Source organism: Protopterus annectens, chromosome 1.part0, assembly GCF_019279795.1.
Source record: "Protopterus annectens isolate FY-2018-M chromosome 1.part0, PAN1.0, whole genome shotgun sequence".
Classification (NCBI taxonomy): domain Eukaryota; kingdom Metazoa; phylum Chordata; order Ceratodontiformes; family Protopteridae; genus Protopterus; species Protopterus annectens.
In genome coordinates, this window is record NC_056725.1 from 588,912,744 (window position 1) to 588,930,285 (window position 17,542).

General features: G+C 45.1%; 1 protein-coding gene across 13 annotated transcripts in view; it reads right to left on the reverse strand.

Moving 5' to 3' along the window:
* The window catches only part of EPRS1 (glutamyl-prolyl-tRNA synthetase 1), a 1,752,234-nt gene that overhangs the window by 1,286,445 nt on the left and 448,247 nt on the right, over positions 1 to 17,542 (reverse strand). The window lies entirely within an intron of this gene.

The following is a 17,542-nucleotide window of genomic DNA, read 5'->3' on the forward strand; positions in this document are numbered from 1 at the left end:
CCACCATAACAGGTACAAGCATGCAAAATCTGAAGGTAATGCTTCTCAATGCTAAAAGTCTAAATCTTAAAATGCACTCTCTCGAGGCACTCCTAAAAACTGAGAACATCGATATTTGTGCAGTAACTGAGACCTGGTTCAAGGCTCCAGACAGCACCCCTGCAATACCAGGCTACAACTCTTACCACACTTTTTGACACCCAAATCAGGACCGAAACACTAAAGGTGGAGGTGTGTCAATATTCACCAAGGATATTCACACCACCAGGCTAGTAGCCCAAGACAAGACGTCTGAAATTCTCCAGGTGCAACTAACACTAGGTAAGACTGCAATCCAAATTGTAGCTTGCTATAGATCCCCCACCATACCCCAAGATTCTCACTACACCTTTCTAAACATACTGGCAAATATTAAGATAGAACCAAACACCCTAACACTGGGTGATTTTAACTACCCTGCCATTAACTGGGGAAAACTACTCATGTACCAACACCTTTGCCCAACAGTTCTTGGAATTCATAAATTCCAACGCCCTGGATCAGCTAATCTATAGTCCCACCAGGGGATCCAATATCCTACACCTGGTCATTACCAACATGGGAAATCGATGCTCCATACCTATGGTCACCCCCTCGTTAGTCAGGTCTGACCATAAGCTAGTCACCCTTAACATCCACATCCCACCCCCCACCCCGTAAAGAAACCACCATAAAAACTTCTCCAAAGCCAACTTCATGCTACTCAAGTCAGAAGTGACAAACTTCATGACACCCATGCAGACGGGAACTGAAAGTTCAACTGCTGAATCCTACACTAAGGCACTGTACGAGCACATCCACTCATGCATGAATCGTGCCATCCGAAATAGAACCAAGATGCTCTAATCCAAAAAAAGGAAGCCAATCTGGTGGTCCCCTGCCATAAACAAACTTTACAATAAAAGGAAAAAACTGTTGCAGAAAAGAGGAAAATCCCAGGATGCAAAAAACTCCCTTACCAGCCTCAGTAAGAAACTGAGATCCCTCATAAAATCCTCCAAAGCTAGTTACGAAAATAGAATGGCCAAAGATTCCAAAGACAACCACAAGGCATTCTATAACTATGTCAAGAATCTAAATGGCAATGCTCAGATCTGCTCTGAGCTAAAACAGAATGGCATTAAAATATACTGATCCCAAGGATATTGCCAATATCCTGGCAGATCGATTCAGTGCCAACTTCATCCCCCTCTCACCCCCTAAATGGCCCATCTCAATACCGGAAGATTGCCAAATTCCGGTAATAACTGCCACACAGGTAAAAAACCCACTCTCCAAAGCTAAGAATACAGCATCCATGGGACCAGATGACATCCCGGGCTGTGTACATGAACTACAATATGAACTGGCACCTCACCTAAGTGTCATGTTTAATCATAGCCTCACCTCAGGTTTCGTGCCCACTGAGTGGCGCAGAGCTACAGTTATACCACTCCACAAGGGGGGATCCACCTTGGATCCCGGAAACTACCATCCCATCAGTCTGACGAGCCTTATCTGCAAGGCCATGGAGCGTATTATCATGGAACTTATAAACAAAGACATTGGCAACCTTCAAACACTGGACCCCACCCAGTTTGGGTTTGTGAAGGGCCGATCTTGTCTCCTGAACCTGACTGACTTCTTCGAATCAGTCTCCAGAGCCATGGACAAGGGTAAGGTGGTCCACACAGCTTATCTAGACCTTGCCAAGGCCTTTGACACCATCCCCCACTCTGGAATCATAGATAAATTTACTAAGCTGGACATTAATCCCTATGTCACCCAATGGGTTGCTAACTGGCTTACTGATAGAACCCACACTATAAAAGTAGCCGACTCCAAATCCAGCTCCAGACAAGTGACAAGTGAAGTACCTCAGGGTTCAGTCCTGAGGCTGCTCTTGTTTCGCATCTACTTCTCTGAAGTACAGGTCAACACTAAGGGACTCTGGCTATCAAAGTTCGCACATGACTGCAAACTGGGAGCCATTACTGAATCCCCAAATGATGTGGATAATCTACAAAAGGGCCTTACAGAAACAGATGCTTGGTGCCAGAGCCATGGGCTCAAGCTCAATGCCAAGAAATGTATAGTTATCCCCTTTGGGAAAAAACATGTATCCGTGAATTGCCATATAGGTGGCAGTGCACTAAACACCGAAAGTGTGATAAGAGACTTAGGGACACAGGTGGACAGTGGTCTCACCTTCGATAACCACATCGCCACAACACTCAGGAAATCCTTCTATGTGGCACACCTCATCACGAAGGGCTTTTCATCCAGAAAAAAGGAGATAATTGTCCCACTGTACTCATCCCTCATTAGACCCATTATAGAATACAGCACCCCGTTTCGTGTGTACCTCTCAAGACATCTGCAACAACTGGAAAGGCCGCAGAAATACCTCACTAAAAGAATCACAGGCCTAAAGCAGATGCCCTACGCTGACCGCCTTAAAAAACTCCAGCTATACTCTGTTGGATATCGTCTACTCAGAGGCGATCTCTGCTTAACATACAAGGCCATGTCAAACCAAGAGCTGTTGGACATGCTACACTTAAAGAAATCCCAATCCCTCAGAGCCACACGCTCCAGGGATCTAAACCTTGTCATCACAATAAACAAAACATGCTGGAGGGATAGGTTCCTGACTCAGAGACTCCCCAGACTCTGGAATAGATAGCCCATACATGTCAAGCAGAGTGCCTCTTTGGCCCTCTTCAAAAGGAACCTTGACGATTGGATGGGAGAAAGGAAATTCACCCCAGGGATCACGTTAGTCGCCCTGCTAGACAGGGGTCCAGGGAAGTAAATAATGTGGGAAGAAATAGCCAGGGAATTGTTATGGCTAGGCTTGTATAGGCCCTAGGGCTGATAGCCTAGTACCAACCTATGAACCTAAAGGCAGGAGACTTGGGTCTCTCCAACATCGGCAACTCAGGAGAAAGTACAGTTGTATACACTTGCCATAAATGTAGATGTTTGAGTGTATTCACTGTTGCAGTCATTCCATTTGGGTTATCTGCTTGCAGGTAGCCCTCAGTCGGCCTGATTAACAAAGTCTTGGGTCCTGCATCGGTTGCTGTCCCTTCTTCCATGACGTTAGGTCGTCAGGGGTATAAAACATGTAGCCAACGTCATTACATCAGTTTTTCTTGCCCCAGATGTCAGGTGCCCCCTTAACGGGAAGCAATTAAATATAAAAGCACAAAGATATACCTCCAACAAAAAAAGCAAATACACCAAAAAGGCTTTTAAGCATAGTAAAGGAAAGTAGAGGTATAGCCAAAAGAAGTTAGGGGGCGGGAGGGAGGGTAAAGTACAGTTTTGTACCTACCATAAATGTAGATGTTCGAGTGCTAATACAGCTGCAGTAATCACATATGGGTTCTCTGCCGTCAGGCGGTCCTTCGGTCGGCCGAATTCCAAAGTCTTGGTCCGGCGTCGGTTGTCATCGCTTTCTCTTCTGACGTCAGTGAGGCCAGAGTATATAAGACACAGCCGACGCCATGTTCTTCAGTCTTTCTTGCCCCAGATGTCAGGTGCCCCCAGAAGGAAGGCAATACCTAAATAGTGCTTATATACAAGCAATGCAACATAATCCAAAATCAGTGGTAACAAGCAAATAAAACATAGCCGGATAACCCAGTCAGGTAGTATGAAGAGGTTGCTAGGCCTCATGCCTTTATACCAAGTGGGGAAGGAGGGAGGGAAACCTGTACTGCAGCTGTATTAGCACTCGAACATCTACATTTATGGTAGGTACAAAACTGTACTATGTTCATCGTGCATACAGCTGCAGTAATCACATATGGGTAGAATCCCAAAGCTATGTACTGGGTGGTAGGTACTAGGAGGAACTGGGTTGAGCCAGAATGCCCTGCAAAACAGCAGTGGCAAAACCTGCTCTTGTTCTGGAATATAAAGGCAGATGGTAGTGTTTTGTGAAGGTATGTACAGAACTCCAAGTAGCTGCCTCCAAAATATCTTTGGTAGGAACTCCTCTGAGGAAGGCTGTAGAGGTAGCTGTGGCCCTGGTGGAGTGGGATCTGATACCTGCAGGAACAGATTTTCCATGATAGGAGTAACAAAACTGTATGCAGTGGCCTATCCACTTTGAAATAGTCTGTTTTGTAACTGGCTTCCCTTGAGCCCCTACAGCATAAGACACAAAGAGTTGTTCTGATTTCCTGAAGGACTTTGTTCTGTCCAAATAATAACGAAGCTGCCTATGGATGTCTAAGGAGTGTAGCAGCCTTTGCCCTTTGTTTTGAGGATTGGGGTAAAAGGTGGGTAGGTGTATGGCTTGATTTAAAGCTACCCTGGATACCACTTTAGGCATAAATGATGGGTTGGTAAGGAAACCCTGTCCTGATGGAAAATGAGAAAGGGCTGCACCGCCATGAGGGCCTGAAGTTCAGAAACCCTACGAGCTGAAGTGATGGCCAGAAGGAAGGCTGTCTTCCAGGACAAATATTGCAAATCTGTTGAGGCAGCTGGTTCAAAAGGAGGCAATGTTAATTTTTCTAGTATGTAATTAAGATCCCAGGCTGGTATTGGTTGTTTCCTTGGTGGTCTTATATTCTTAGCCCCTCTGAGGAACTGTCGTAAGAGTGGGTGAGAAAATAAAGGAGGATCAGTGTTGAATTCTGCAGAGATGGCTGAAGCATGGATTTTTATGGAAGAAAAAGAAAGTCCATTGTTCAATAGCTCCGCTAGGTACTGTAATACCTGAGGCAAGTTCAGTTTTCTATGGTCCTGGCCTTTTTTCTCATTCCAAGAGCAAAACCGCTTCCATTTTGTGGAGTAAGCTTTTCTTGTAGCTGGCCTTCTGGCCTCCAAAATGACATCCTGTACCTCCTTGGAGAGTAGGTTCTGTTGTGGTGTTAAGGAATTTTCCATGCAGCGAGATTGAGTGTTTTCAGCTGACTGTGAAGAGTTTTGTAGCTGTGCTGAGTCAGCAGAAGAGGCATTAGAGGCAGGGACCAGGGAGGAGTATGTGTTAGGCTCCTCAGGAGTGGGTACCAGTGTTGCCTTGGCCAATCTGGAGCAATCAGTAACATCTTCGGTTTGTCTGTTCTTGCTTTCAAAAGCACCTTGGGCAGAAGAGGCAGAGGTGGGAATGCGTAAACTGTCCATGCTGTCCAACTGAATGAAAGGGCGTCCACTCTCCAGGCCTTTGGGTGAAAAGTCTTTGAACAAAACTTTTCCAATTGATGATTCCTGTGGGAGGCAAAAAGATCTATGTCTGGCCTCCCCCATGCTTGGATTATTTCTGCAAACACCTGAGGATGTAACTTCCATTCGTGTGGATCTGTCATTTTTCTGCTTAGATTGTCTGCCAGTGTGTTTTCCAAGCCTGGCAAGTACTGTGCTTGAAGTTCGATTTGTCTTTCCAGAGCCAAGTTCCAAAGAGTCATGGCTAGTCTGCACAAGGGGTATGAATGTGTTCCTCCTTGTTTGTTTATGTACCACATTACCGTGGTGTTGTCTGTTCTTATCAGTAATTGTCCTGGATGCAGGAAGTCCTTGAAAGCTGTAATTGCATTTATTACTGCTAGCATTTCTTTTTGATTGATGTGAAGGTGCTTTTCTTTTTGGGACCATTTGCCCTGAATGCACCTGTTCGTCATGTGCGCCCCCCAGGCATAGTCTGAGGCGTCTGTGGTTATGACTTGTTTTGCTTGAGGCTTGCAGAATGGGAGGCCTTTGTTTGCTTGACATGCTTGGGCCCACCATAGAAATTCCTTTTGCAAACATGGAATTATTGGTATTATTGTTTCCAAACTGTGACTGTGTTGAGACCATAGGTTTTTTAGCTACCACTGAAGTTTCCTCATATGCAGCTTTGCAAATGGGGTTAATAGAATGCAAGATGCCATGAATCCCAGAGCCTGCAGGATTTTCCTTGCAGTAAGCCTGGTACTTTTTGCTAGTATTTTGAAGTACTGAGATAGTTGCCCTTGTTTTTCTGGTGTAAGGTAGGCCATCTGGGTGTTTGTGTCCAAGTTGGCACCCAGGAAAGTTATTTTCTGGGATGGTGTTAGCCTTGATTTCTCTTTGTTGATTATATATCCCAGGGAAAGCAGTAACAGTGTCACATATGCCAGATGTTCCAGAAGTATGTTCTTGCTGTCGGCTTGGATCAGGCAGTCGTCCAGATAAGGGTAAATTTGTATCCCTTGACGTCTGCAGTAGGCAATCACTGATGCCAGGCACTTTGTGAATACTCTGGGCGCAGTAGATAAGCCAAAGGGCAATGCAGAGAATTGATAGTGGATTGAACCTGCAAGAAATCTGAGGTATCTTCTGCAGCTTTGTCTGATTGGGACATGCAGGTATGCCTCCTTGAGGTCCAATGTTACCAGCCAGAACTCCTTGCCCAGCATGGGAAGAAGCTGCTGTAATGTGAGCATCCTGAATTTTGGTACAATTAGAAATGTGTTTAGGGTGGATAAGTCCAAAATGGGTCTCCAGTCGGTTCCTTTCCTTGGTACCAGGAAAAGTCTTGAATAAAAACCTTGACCTTGTTGGTGGGTAGGTACCTCTTGAATAGCTCGCATGCTTATGAGCTTTGAAATTTGCAGTTGTGCCTCTGCCCTTTGATTTTGTGGCAGGTTTGGCATGCCTCTCATTTTTGGAAGAGTGTGAAATTGAAATTTGTAGCCTCTGTTTATAATGTCCAGGATCCATTTGTCTCTTGTGACAATATGCCAATTGCTTGCAAATAGTGCTAGTTTTCCTCCCAAAGGTGCTGCCAGCTGAGACATGCTTGGCATGGAAATGAGGAAGTCATTGGGTTTGCTTCCTGTATTGTTGTGCACTGTCTTCGCCACCTCTTGGTGCTGGAGTTTGCCATTGTCGGCCGCTATATGATCCTTGTGATTGCCCTCTGCCCCTTGTGCGTCTGTATCTACCTCTTTGGGGCTTGTCAGCGGCTGGAAAGGACCAGTTTTTTGAAGGCCAATTTCTGCTAAAACGTGGTGGTTGGACCTGTAAGAAAGCTTTGACAGTTTGCATAGATTTGGCTTTTTCTTCCATTTTCCGTAGTATCTCCTCAGCATTAGTACCAAACAGCACATCCTTTTGTAAAGGAGCATCTAGAAGTTTAGCTTTCACATGATCAGGTAAATTTTGTTCCCTAAGCCAGGCGTGTCTGCGAATGACTGATCCTGTAGCTGCCGCTCTACTTGAGGCCTCTAGGGCATCATAACCACATTGTAAAGTGTGTTTACCCACTTGTTCTGCACTATGCATCATATCCTGTAACTCCTTTAAATCTTGTTGTTCAGGTTGAGACATTTTGTTCCTCAATTGTGATAACAGGAACTGTTGATATTTAAGCATATGAAACTGACAATTTAAAGCCCTCATGGCTAGGGTGGCCGAGGTATATACCTTTTTCCCCCCACCTTTCCAAAGATCTTGATTCCCTTTCTGCAGGAAGTGGATTTTTGGCAGTGGAGGCCTTCAATCCCTTGGGGCCTTGTGAAATGGTTTCAGGGTCAGCATTATGGCTTTTGAAGAGAAATTGGTGAGAGCTGGGTACTCTGGAATATCTATCAGGTTTGACTGGTGCAGGAGGCAGAGAATCCGGGTTAAGACAAGCCTCCAAATAGACATCATCCAGTATGTCCAAAACAGGGGGTATAGCCAGAGGTCTGTGTTGAGGTAACAAAAGTCTTTTCTTGGAATCTGAAAAGTCTTGGCCTTCCCAATGGAAGTGTTCCCTCAAGGTGTGTAAGGTTTCCCCAAAGGAAAAATCCTCAGGAGGGGATACAGAGGGAATGGACTGTTCTGCATCCGAATCCTCAAAAGGAGAGTAAGAGTGTTCCTCTGCATCAGAATGTTCTGATAAAATGGATCCCTGATCAGAAGAGGGAGAATCTTCCTCCACTCTGGGTCTCTTGTCTGGAGGGGGTTGAGAACCTCTGATAAGAGTAATTAAATCCTCAGCCATTCTAAGCATCTGTTTTTTAGGCATGGGACCTGGAGATGGGCCCTGTACAACAGGCCTCATGGGCTGCCTGGCTGCTTTGGATTTAGTAAAGGCCTTAACTGAAAAAGAAGATGAGGGCCTAAATACACCATGGGTGGAGGTGGACCTGTCCACATTAGTAGGCTCAACATTAGCAGAGGCTTCAGTTGTAGTCTGGGAAAGGGCCGAAGACCCAGCGGTCTCGGGTACAGAGGACACCGCCAAAGAAGTGTCGTCGGTAGTCAGGGACTGCAAAGGCGTCTCGCTGAGAACCGGACCACGTGTAGCCTGTTTTGGTGTGGTGTCGGCGGGGACCGCGGGCCTCACGTGTCGGTCCTTTTCCTTGCGTTTTTTGGTCAAAACGGTAGTCGGAGTGTCCGATGACATTTTATAATCAAAAGCTTTACCAAAGTAGTGCTGGGCGAACTCCGCCCGACGCTTAATAGTGCGTTTATTGAAGGTAGTGCAAAAGCTACAGCCCAAGACATCGTGGTCTGGGCCCAAACAAGGTATGCAGCGGGAATGGAAATCCTTATGCGGTATTTGCTTCCCACAAGAAATACAATTATTAACTTTTTCTGACATCGGTCTGAGGCAAGAAAAGTTTCAACGGGTACTTAGCTTTAATGAAGACTTCGGATTCCAAAATATTCGTAATTCAGGAGCTGGCCGACCGGCACTTGCGAACTGCTTCTGCTTCGGGCACCACGCGGCAAAAAAGACTGAAGAACATGGCGTCGGCTGTGTCTTATATACTCTGGCCTCACTGACGTCAGAAGAGAAAGCGACAACAACCGACGCCGGACCAAGACTTTGGAATTCGGCAGACCGAGGGACCGCCTGACAGCAGAGAACCCATATGTGATTACTGCAGCTGTATGCACGATGAACATCCAGGACTGCAACAGTGAATACACTCTAACATCTACATTTATGGTAAGTGTACACAACTCTACTATGTTCATGTTTCACTGTTGCAGTCATTACATTTGGGTAGATTCCCAAAGCTATGGTTGGGAGGAGGAATTTACATAGCATTAGGGTCAGCTATAAGGCCCTGCAAGACTGCAGTGGCAAAGCCAGCTCTGGATTTAGAGAAAATTGGCAAATGATAATGCTTGGTGAAAGTATGTACAGAACTCCAGGTAGCAGCTTCTAGGATGTCCCTGGTAGGAACGCCTCTGAGAAAGGCTGTAGAGGTAGATGCAGCCCTGGTGGAGTGAGGTCTGATCCCCCGGGGATAGGTTTTCCATGGTGCTTATAGCAGAAATGAATGCAATGGCTTATCCATTTAGAAATGGTTTGCTTTGAAATAGCCTTCCCCTCTGCCCCTGCGGCAAACGCCACCAGCAGTTGTTCAGATTTCCTTTGAGGTTTAGTCCTGTCCAAGTAGAATTTAAGTTGGCTGTGCACATCTAAGGAATGCAGTATCCATTCTCCTTTATTCTGTGGATTGGGAAAGAAGTTTGGCAAATGAATGGACTGTTTAAGAGCCACACTGGATATCACCTTGAGCATGAAGGATGGATTGGTTCTGAGGGACACCCCGTCCGCATGAAAAATGATGAAAGGCTCCACTGCCATAAGGGCCTGTAATTCAGATCCCCTATAGCTGAAGTGATTGCTAAAAGGAAAGCTGTTTTCCAAGAAAGAAATTTTAAGTCTGCAGTAGCAGCTGGCTCGAAAGGAGGTAGAGTGAGTTTCTCCAAGACAAAGTTAAAGTCCCAGGCTGGGGTTGGAGCTCTCCTGAGTGGTCTCAAATTTTTGGCCCCTATGAGGAACTGCTTGAGCAATGGATGACAGAAGAGGGGGAGGTTCAGTGTTATAATGAGCTGACATGGCTGAGGTGTGGATTTTAATGGAGGAAAAAGACAGGCCCTTGTGAAGCATCTCAGTCAAGTATTGTAAAATCTGAGGTAATTTGGGCGCTGCTGTGCTCATCCCTTGAGATTGGTACCAGGCACAGAATCTTTTCCATTTTTCAGCATAAGATTTTCTAGTACTAGGCCTCATTGCCTCTAAAATGATATCCATCACAGGTTTCCCGAGGGATGTTAAAGGAGAGATTAAGTAATTAGCCAGGCTGCAACGTTCAGTGCTAGAAGCTGAGGGTGCAGAATCTGGTTCTCCTGCTGAGACAGCAGGGAAGGAGTCTGAGGCAGATGCCATGGAGATAACAGTGACACACTGCGCAGGAGGGGGTACACCAGTGTTGGCGCGGCCAGTCTGGAGCAATCAATCATCCTTGGTTTGTCCGGTTTGATTTTTAGTAGTACCTTGGAGAGCAGAGGCGGGGGGGGGGGGGGCATAGACTGATAAGTTTTCCCAGCTGAAGGGCACAGCATTCACTTTCCAGGCTTGTTTTTGGGGAGTTCTTGTACAATATTTGTCCAACTGGTAGTTCTGGGGAGAGGCAAACAAGTCTATAGCTGGGCTCCCCCATTTTCTTGTCAACATGTTGAAAATCCTTGGTTCCTATTTCCACTCGTGTGGGTCCAATGAGGTTTCTGCTTAGTCCGTCTGCCAGTGTATTTAATTTTCCTCGCAGGAACTGAGCTTGTAGGTGCACATGGTAGCTCAAGGCTGTGTTCCACAATGCCATGGCTAGTCTGCAGAGGGAGTAAGAATGTGTACCCCCATGCTTGTTTATGTACCACATAACAGTGTTGTTGTCCGTCTTTACCATTAGCTGTCCTGGAAGAATGTGATCCTTGAAGGCTGTCAGAGCATTCTGTACAGCTAACATTTCATTTTGATTGATATGCAGGTGCATTTGATTTGGGTTCCATTTGCCCTGAATGCAATTCCCTGCCAGATGAGCCCCCCCCCATACATTGTCTGCGTCTACTGTTAGGGTTTGCACGGCAGGGAATGGTGTGAAACGTAGTCCCTTGTTTTGGTGGCAGGCCTCCTTCTTTTAGTGGCAGGCCTCTGCCCAGCAAAGGAACTCTAGGCGTAGGCAAGGTATGATAGGAATCATTGTTTCTAGGTCTTGAGAATGTTGACACCATAGGCTTTTTAGATACCACAGTAGTTTCCTCATATGCAGTCTTGCATATGGAATTAGAAGAATGCAGGAGGCCATGAACCCCAAGGCTTGCAGTATTTGTCTTGCAGATAGGAGGGTTCTTGTGACCACTTGTTTGAAATAGGTTGTCAAATTAATTTGTTTTTCTGGTGTGAGGTAAGCCATCTGGGAAGTTGCATTCAAGCTTGCTCCCATTGCTCCCAGGAATATAATTTGTTGACAGGGTACCAGGTGTGATTTCTTTTTGTTTATGGTGTACCCCAGACAAGTTAGAACCCTTTGTACAAAGGCCAGATGATTCAAAAGTATGTCCTGGCTTTCTGCCTGAATTAGACAACCGTACAGGTATGGGTATATTTGAATATTTCTTTGCCTGCAAAATGCAATAACTGGAGCTAGGCACTTTGTGAATACCCTAGGTGCAGTAGATAAGCCAAAGGGTGGTGCAGAGAACTGACAGTACGTGTAGCCTGCTTTGAAGCGTAGGTATCTTCTGCAAGATTCCCTGATTGGGATGTGCAGGTATGCTTCTTTTAAATCTAGTGTTGTCACCCAGGCATCTTTGCCTAGCATAGAAAGTAACTGGTGAAGAGTCAGCATCTTGAATTTTGTAATCTCCAAAAAGGTGTTAAGAGTAGACAGGTCCAGGATAGCATACCATGAATTGTCTTTTCTGGGTACCAGGAAAAGTGTCGAGCAGAAACATTGTCCCTTTTCCTCTTCTGGTACCAGTTGAATAGCCCCCATGTTTAAGAGAGAAAACGCTTGTTTTTGGGACTCCGCCCACTGATTTGGGGGTAGGTCCAGCCACCCCGCTTGGTGTTGGCAACGTGTGGAAGTGAAATCTGTATCCCTGGGACACTATATTTAAAACCCATTTGTCCTGGGTAACGAGTTCCCAATTCTTTGCATGAAGAGCAATCTTTCCCCCCAAAGGGGGAGTCAGTTGATAAGTGCTTGGAAATTTTAAAAGTCACTGAGACAGTTTACCATAGAGGGAGTCTTATTATTCCCAGATTTGGAAGTGGAGGCCCCCCAATGCTTAGTTCTGTGTGTCCCCTGGGACTGAAACCTGTTTTATTTATTTATTTTTTTTGCTGTGTCTGATTTTGGCTTGAGAAGACCTGGAAGGGGCTGGAAAGGACCAATTCTTAAGAGGGCCAGTGCCTACTAAATCTAGGAGGCTGAACTTGTAAAAAAAACTAACAGTTTGCATAGATTTAGCTTCATCTTCCATCTTTTTAAGAACTTACTCAGCCTTGTTGCCAAACAGACTGTCCTGATTTAAAGGAGCATCCAACAATTTAGCTTTAACATGATCAGGCAAAGATTGCTCATTAAGCCAAGCATGCCTTCTGAGCACAGACCCAGTAACAGCAGCCCTGCAAGAGGCCTCTAATGAATCAAAACCACATTACAAAGTATGTTTTCCAACTTGTTTGGCAGATTGCATTAAATCCTGTAATTCTTTATTTTCCACACAGTCAGGAAGCAACACCATTTTCTGTTTAAGCAGTACAATAACATGTTGCTGATACTATATGAAACTGGCAGTTTAAAGCCCTAATGGCCAAGGTTGCAGAAGTGTAACCCTTCTTACCCCATCTATCCAGCGCCCTGGAGTCTCTATCAGAAGGGGTAGGATTTTTAGCAGTAGAAGCCTTAATGCCCTTGGGCCCCTGTGAAATAGTCTCTGGATCTGCAATAGGATTTTTAAAAAGGAACTTGTGGGACTCAGGGACCCTGTAGTATCAGTCAGGTTTTCTGGGAGCAGGAATCAGGGGCCAAACTAGATTCCGAAAAAGCATCAGCAACAATGTCTAGTACAGGAGGAATAGCTAAAGGCCTATGCTGAGGTTGGAGAAGGAAATCCCCAAGCCTCTTTTTTGAATCAGAAAAATCCTGGCTTTCCCAGTGGAAATGCTCCCTTAGAGTATGTAAGTTTTCCCCAAAAGAAAAATCCTCAGGAGGGGAAGCAGAGGGAATAGAGTCCTCTGCATCACAATCTTCATAAGTAGATAAGGGCAAATCCAGATCATCAAAAGAATCAGAAAAAACAGAATCCTGATCAGAAGATTCATAATCAACTTCAGCCCTAGGCCTCTTAGAAGGGGGGGGGGGGTTGGCTACCCCTGATTAGAGTTATTAGATCTTCAGCCATTCTTATAATTTTTTTTTAGGCATAGAGGCCTGAGCATGTGGCCTGGGCGTCGTTTTTTTAGGCATGGATAGAGATTTAGGCCTAAGTAAAGAAGGAGGCGTCAGTTGAATATGCAAGTCTGTAGGCCTGAATACACCCTCAGAAGCCGGTGCCTGCACAGCAGCTCCGGACCCATCCAAGGTAGAGACATCCGCAGATTCCATAGTTGAAGCATCTCACGGCATACTGGACTCCAAATGGGTCTCAGTAGAGGCCTGCGAATCAGAAGTAGTGGGTATCAGGGGCTGCAAAAGCGCCTGAGTACCGCCTGTCTCTGTCTATCTTTGCGTTTTTTCGGAATCCCGGTAGTCGGATGGCTAACTGACGACATTTCTGGATAATTAAACCGAGAACCGAAATATTTAGTGGCAAAAATATACAGACGATGGCTAGTGTGCTGATTAAATAAAGCACAAAACCGACAGCAAGGTACGTCGTGGTCAGGGCCTAGGCAAGGAATACAGTACGAATGAAAATCTTTATGAGGTATTTGCTTTCCACAAGTAATGCAATTATTAACTTTTACTGACATCGATAAGGATCAAGAAAAAGTTTCCCCAACGGGGTACTTTGCTTTAGTTGAAGACTTCGGTTCTGAAACTCGAAAATGAAAGTTTCAGGAGTCGGCCGACCGGCACTTGCGAACTGTTTCTGCTTCGGGCACCTCACGGCAAGAAAGACTGATGTAATGGCATCGGCTGCATGTTTTATACTCCTGACGACCTGACGTCATGGAAGAAGGGACAGCAACTGATGCAGGACCCAAGACTTTGTTAATCAGGCCAACTGAGGGCTACCTGCAAGCAGATAACCCAAATGTAATGACTGCAACAGTGAAACATGAAGAACATCAGGGCCAACTGTAGGCTATTTGCAGTCCTCTATCCTTGGATCAGGGCTTTGGATCCTTGTCCCAGGACTGCTCCCTTTCCTTTTTCTCATTTGTCTTGCCGGGGAGAAGGAAAAAGTTGCCGCAGCTGGTGAGAGCATCCTTTTGATGACCAAACTGGCCTGAAGCTTGTTAAGAGCCAGGGTCTTGAAGGCAGCACAGGTATAACATTCTGAATCCAAGTGCTGCACCCAAACAGTAGACTGCAGTCATAGGCATCTTTTGAGGGAAACGTGCCTGCAAGCCACACATTTTTAAGAACCTTTTTCCTTCTCTTTCACCATCATAGAAAAGAGGCAATACAGTGAACACCACCAACTCTAACTACACAATATACACACAACCAACCTAGCTACCTAACTACCCATGTACCTAAAATAGCAAAAGACAAACACACTAAAAAACACCAGGAAATACAGAGACAATTAACATTCTTAAAAAAAAAAAAAAAACAAACAAAGGGCAGGAATGCTGGGAAAGAGAAAAAATACAAAGACTAACCCACACTACCTAAGAACTTAGCAGAAAAGCAAAAACCTACAAACTTAACCAATGAACACTAACAAGACCCTTTTATTAAGGCACAGGAAATATTACTGCATCTAAACTAGCCAAAGGATACGTTGAGTAGAACTCACAGATCACAATGCACTTTAAGGCAGCAAACAAGGTCGGAGGAGAGCAGCACACTAAGTACAGCAGGTGGGGCTACAGGCTGAAGACTAAAACAGCTAACTTTGGATTCGATAACCCACAGTTTGAAGTTGAATGAAAAAGACAACATTGGATCATAAAATGTTTAGCTTACAGTTCTTTCCGTCTTCAGTGTCCACCTTAACGTTAATAAATGCTTTACAGTTCACACACCAGTTTGACGGGCAAAACAATTCCAGTCTTTCTCTGCTACTTCTTGCAAAGCCATTTTCAAAAGTCTCTTCTTATATCCAATGGAACTGATGTTTTACAGTCTCCCATTTGTTTACTTATTTCACAGTGGTGCTGGTCGTCCTCCTAATCTCCTTCTCCCAACACCAGTTTCTGCTTCAAGTCCAAGGTACTTCTGATTCTTCCACTCAGCTCCTGTTTTTTTTTTTTTTTCTTGTCACTTGCATTTTCCTAAATTTAGAACAATGGAGAAATGGAAAGTTTCATTGGCAAAATTTGTCTATGGGTTTTATTATTGTCAGATGATTAAGCAGCAAAGTTTGCTTCTGCTTAATCGGTCCCACTCTTTGTAGGTTCATAGGTAGGTACTAGGCTATCTGCCCAAAGGCATTTATAAGCCTAGCAGGAATGCGTTGGCTTTCGCCGCCCCCCTTAGATTAGTTCCCTGTGCCTCTGTCCAGCAGAGGCACTGAAGTGATCCCAGGGGTAAACTTTCTGTTTCCCATCCACTCGTCAAAGTTTCTCTTGAAGAGTGTTAGGGAGGAGCTCTGCCTAACACAGATTGGAATCTTGTTCCAGAGCATGGGAAGTCTCTGGGACAGGAATCTATCCCTCCAGCACGTCCTATTTATTGTTGTGGTGAGGTTTAGATCCCTAGAGCATGTGGCTCAAGGGCATATGGTTTTCTTTAGGTGGAGCATGTCCATCAATTCTGGGTTGGACATGGCCTTGTATGTCAGGCAGAGATCACCTCTGAGTAGGCGGTATGCAACTGAGTATAGCTGGAGTTTCTTCCGTCGAGCTGCATAGGGCATCTGTTTGAGGCCAGTGATCCTCTTGGTGAGGTACTTCTGTGGTCTTTCCAGCTGTTGCAGGTGTCTTGTAAGGTACATCCCAACTGGGGAGTTGTACTCTATATGACGGATCTGATGAGTGATGCATAGAGGGGCAGAATGACCTCTTTTGATCTGGATGCAAACCCTTTTTGATTAGGTGGGTCACATAGAAGGATTTTCTAACCACTTTGGCAATGTGATTATCAAAGGAGAGATTACCATCTACTTGGATCCCCAGATCCCTTATTTCATCTTCTGCATTTAGGGGGCTACCACCTATGTGGTAATTTGTGGGTACTTTGTTTTTTCCAAAGAGGATGACTATGTACTTTTTGGCATTTAGCTTGAGGCCGTGGTTTTGACACCAGGTATCTGTCTCAGTGAGACCCTTTTGGAAGAGGTCTGTGTCAGCCAGAAAGTCAATTATAGCCCCTAGTTTGCAGTAGTCTTGGTCAGCCATAGTCCATAGTCCTCCTGTGCTTGCCTGTACCTCTGAGAAGTATATGCCGAACAGGAGGGATTCCAGGACTGAGCCCTGAGGAACGCCACTTGCAACATGTTCAGAGTCAGACCTAGCTCCCACAACTCTTACCATGTGGGTTCTGTCCGTGAGCCAGTTGGCAACCCCTCTCGTGACGTAGGGGTTTATGTTCAGGCTGGTGAGCTTGTCTATAATACCAGAATGGGGAATGTAAACGTCTTTCCACCAACTCCTTAGCCTGTTCTGCATACAAAGACAGAAGTTTCTTCTAAAGTAAAGTGACTCTGATGAGGACTATCTAGGCAGGCCAGTACAAAATTAAATTGCTTTTAGTGCTAAAACTGCAACTTCACAATTCTTGCTGGAATGTCCAGGGATTGGAACATAAATTAGACAGTCCTGTGCCTTCAGCAGATGTTTCAGCATTGGTGCGGTCAGCAGACAACAATCTAGACAGGGAAACCCACCTCTCCTCCACAGTCACTAGTGACCTGATACTGTCAAAGCCCTACAGATGGTGATCACCTTGCAGCTGGAAGCATAGAAATCTCCTCAAGGTTGTAGTGATATGCATGTTAAGTGTACTGGAGGTCCACAAAGTACATCCAGTTCTTCCAGGCTGGGCAAAGGAGGACTGTCTGAATAAAGACTATCAGGAATAATATTTTGGGAATTAAATTCTTTTGACCGCTTAAATTTAAGACGGGTCCTTTGTTTTCTTCAGAGCTAAAAAGAACTTTGACTAACACCTGGAACCTTTCTGGTTAGAAACTGTTGAATGTCTCTCTCTTGCAGAAAGTGGTTGAGCTCTTTTTTGCTGACTTTCTCTGATGAGATGGGGCACTGGATAATGGAAGCAGATGGCAGCATGTCAGACTAGGGTGCAGAAGGGTAATTTGTAGCATCTGGAAATTAAACACATGATCTTTTTGTCTTGTCTGATAAGACGCCACAGGAAATAGGCAACCCATACCATCTGCCTCCAGAGTGGGACAAGTCAGTAAGCCTTTAGGGATTCTGCTGGGACTGCCAGATGGATAGCCATGTTTAAACCACACTGGTTCAAGACAATTTTGATTGCTAAACTACTCCTTGGTGGCTGAAAGTACACTCCGAGGGCAGCGCAAATCTTGCCATCACTCTTGCGCTTTTATAGCTTCCCCTGACTCTGCAGCCACAAAAAAAAAGTGAAGCCAATAAAACGGGCACTTAGAAAGAACACTT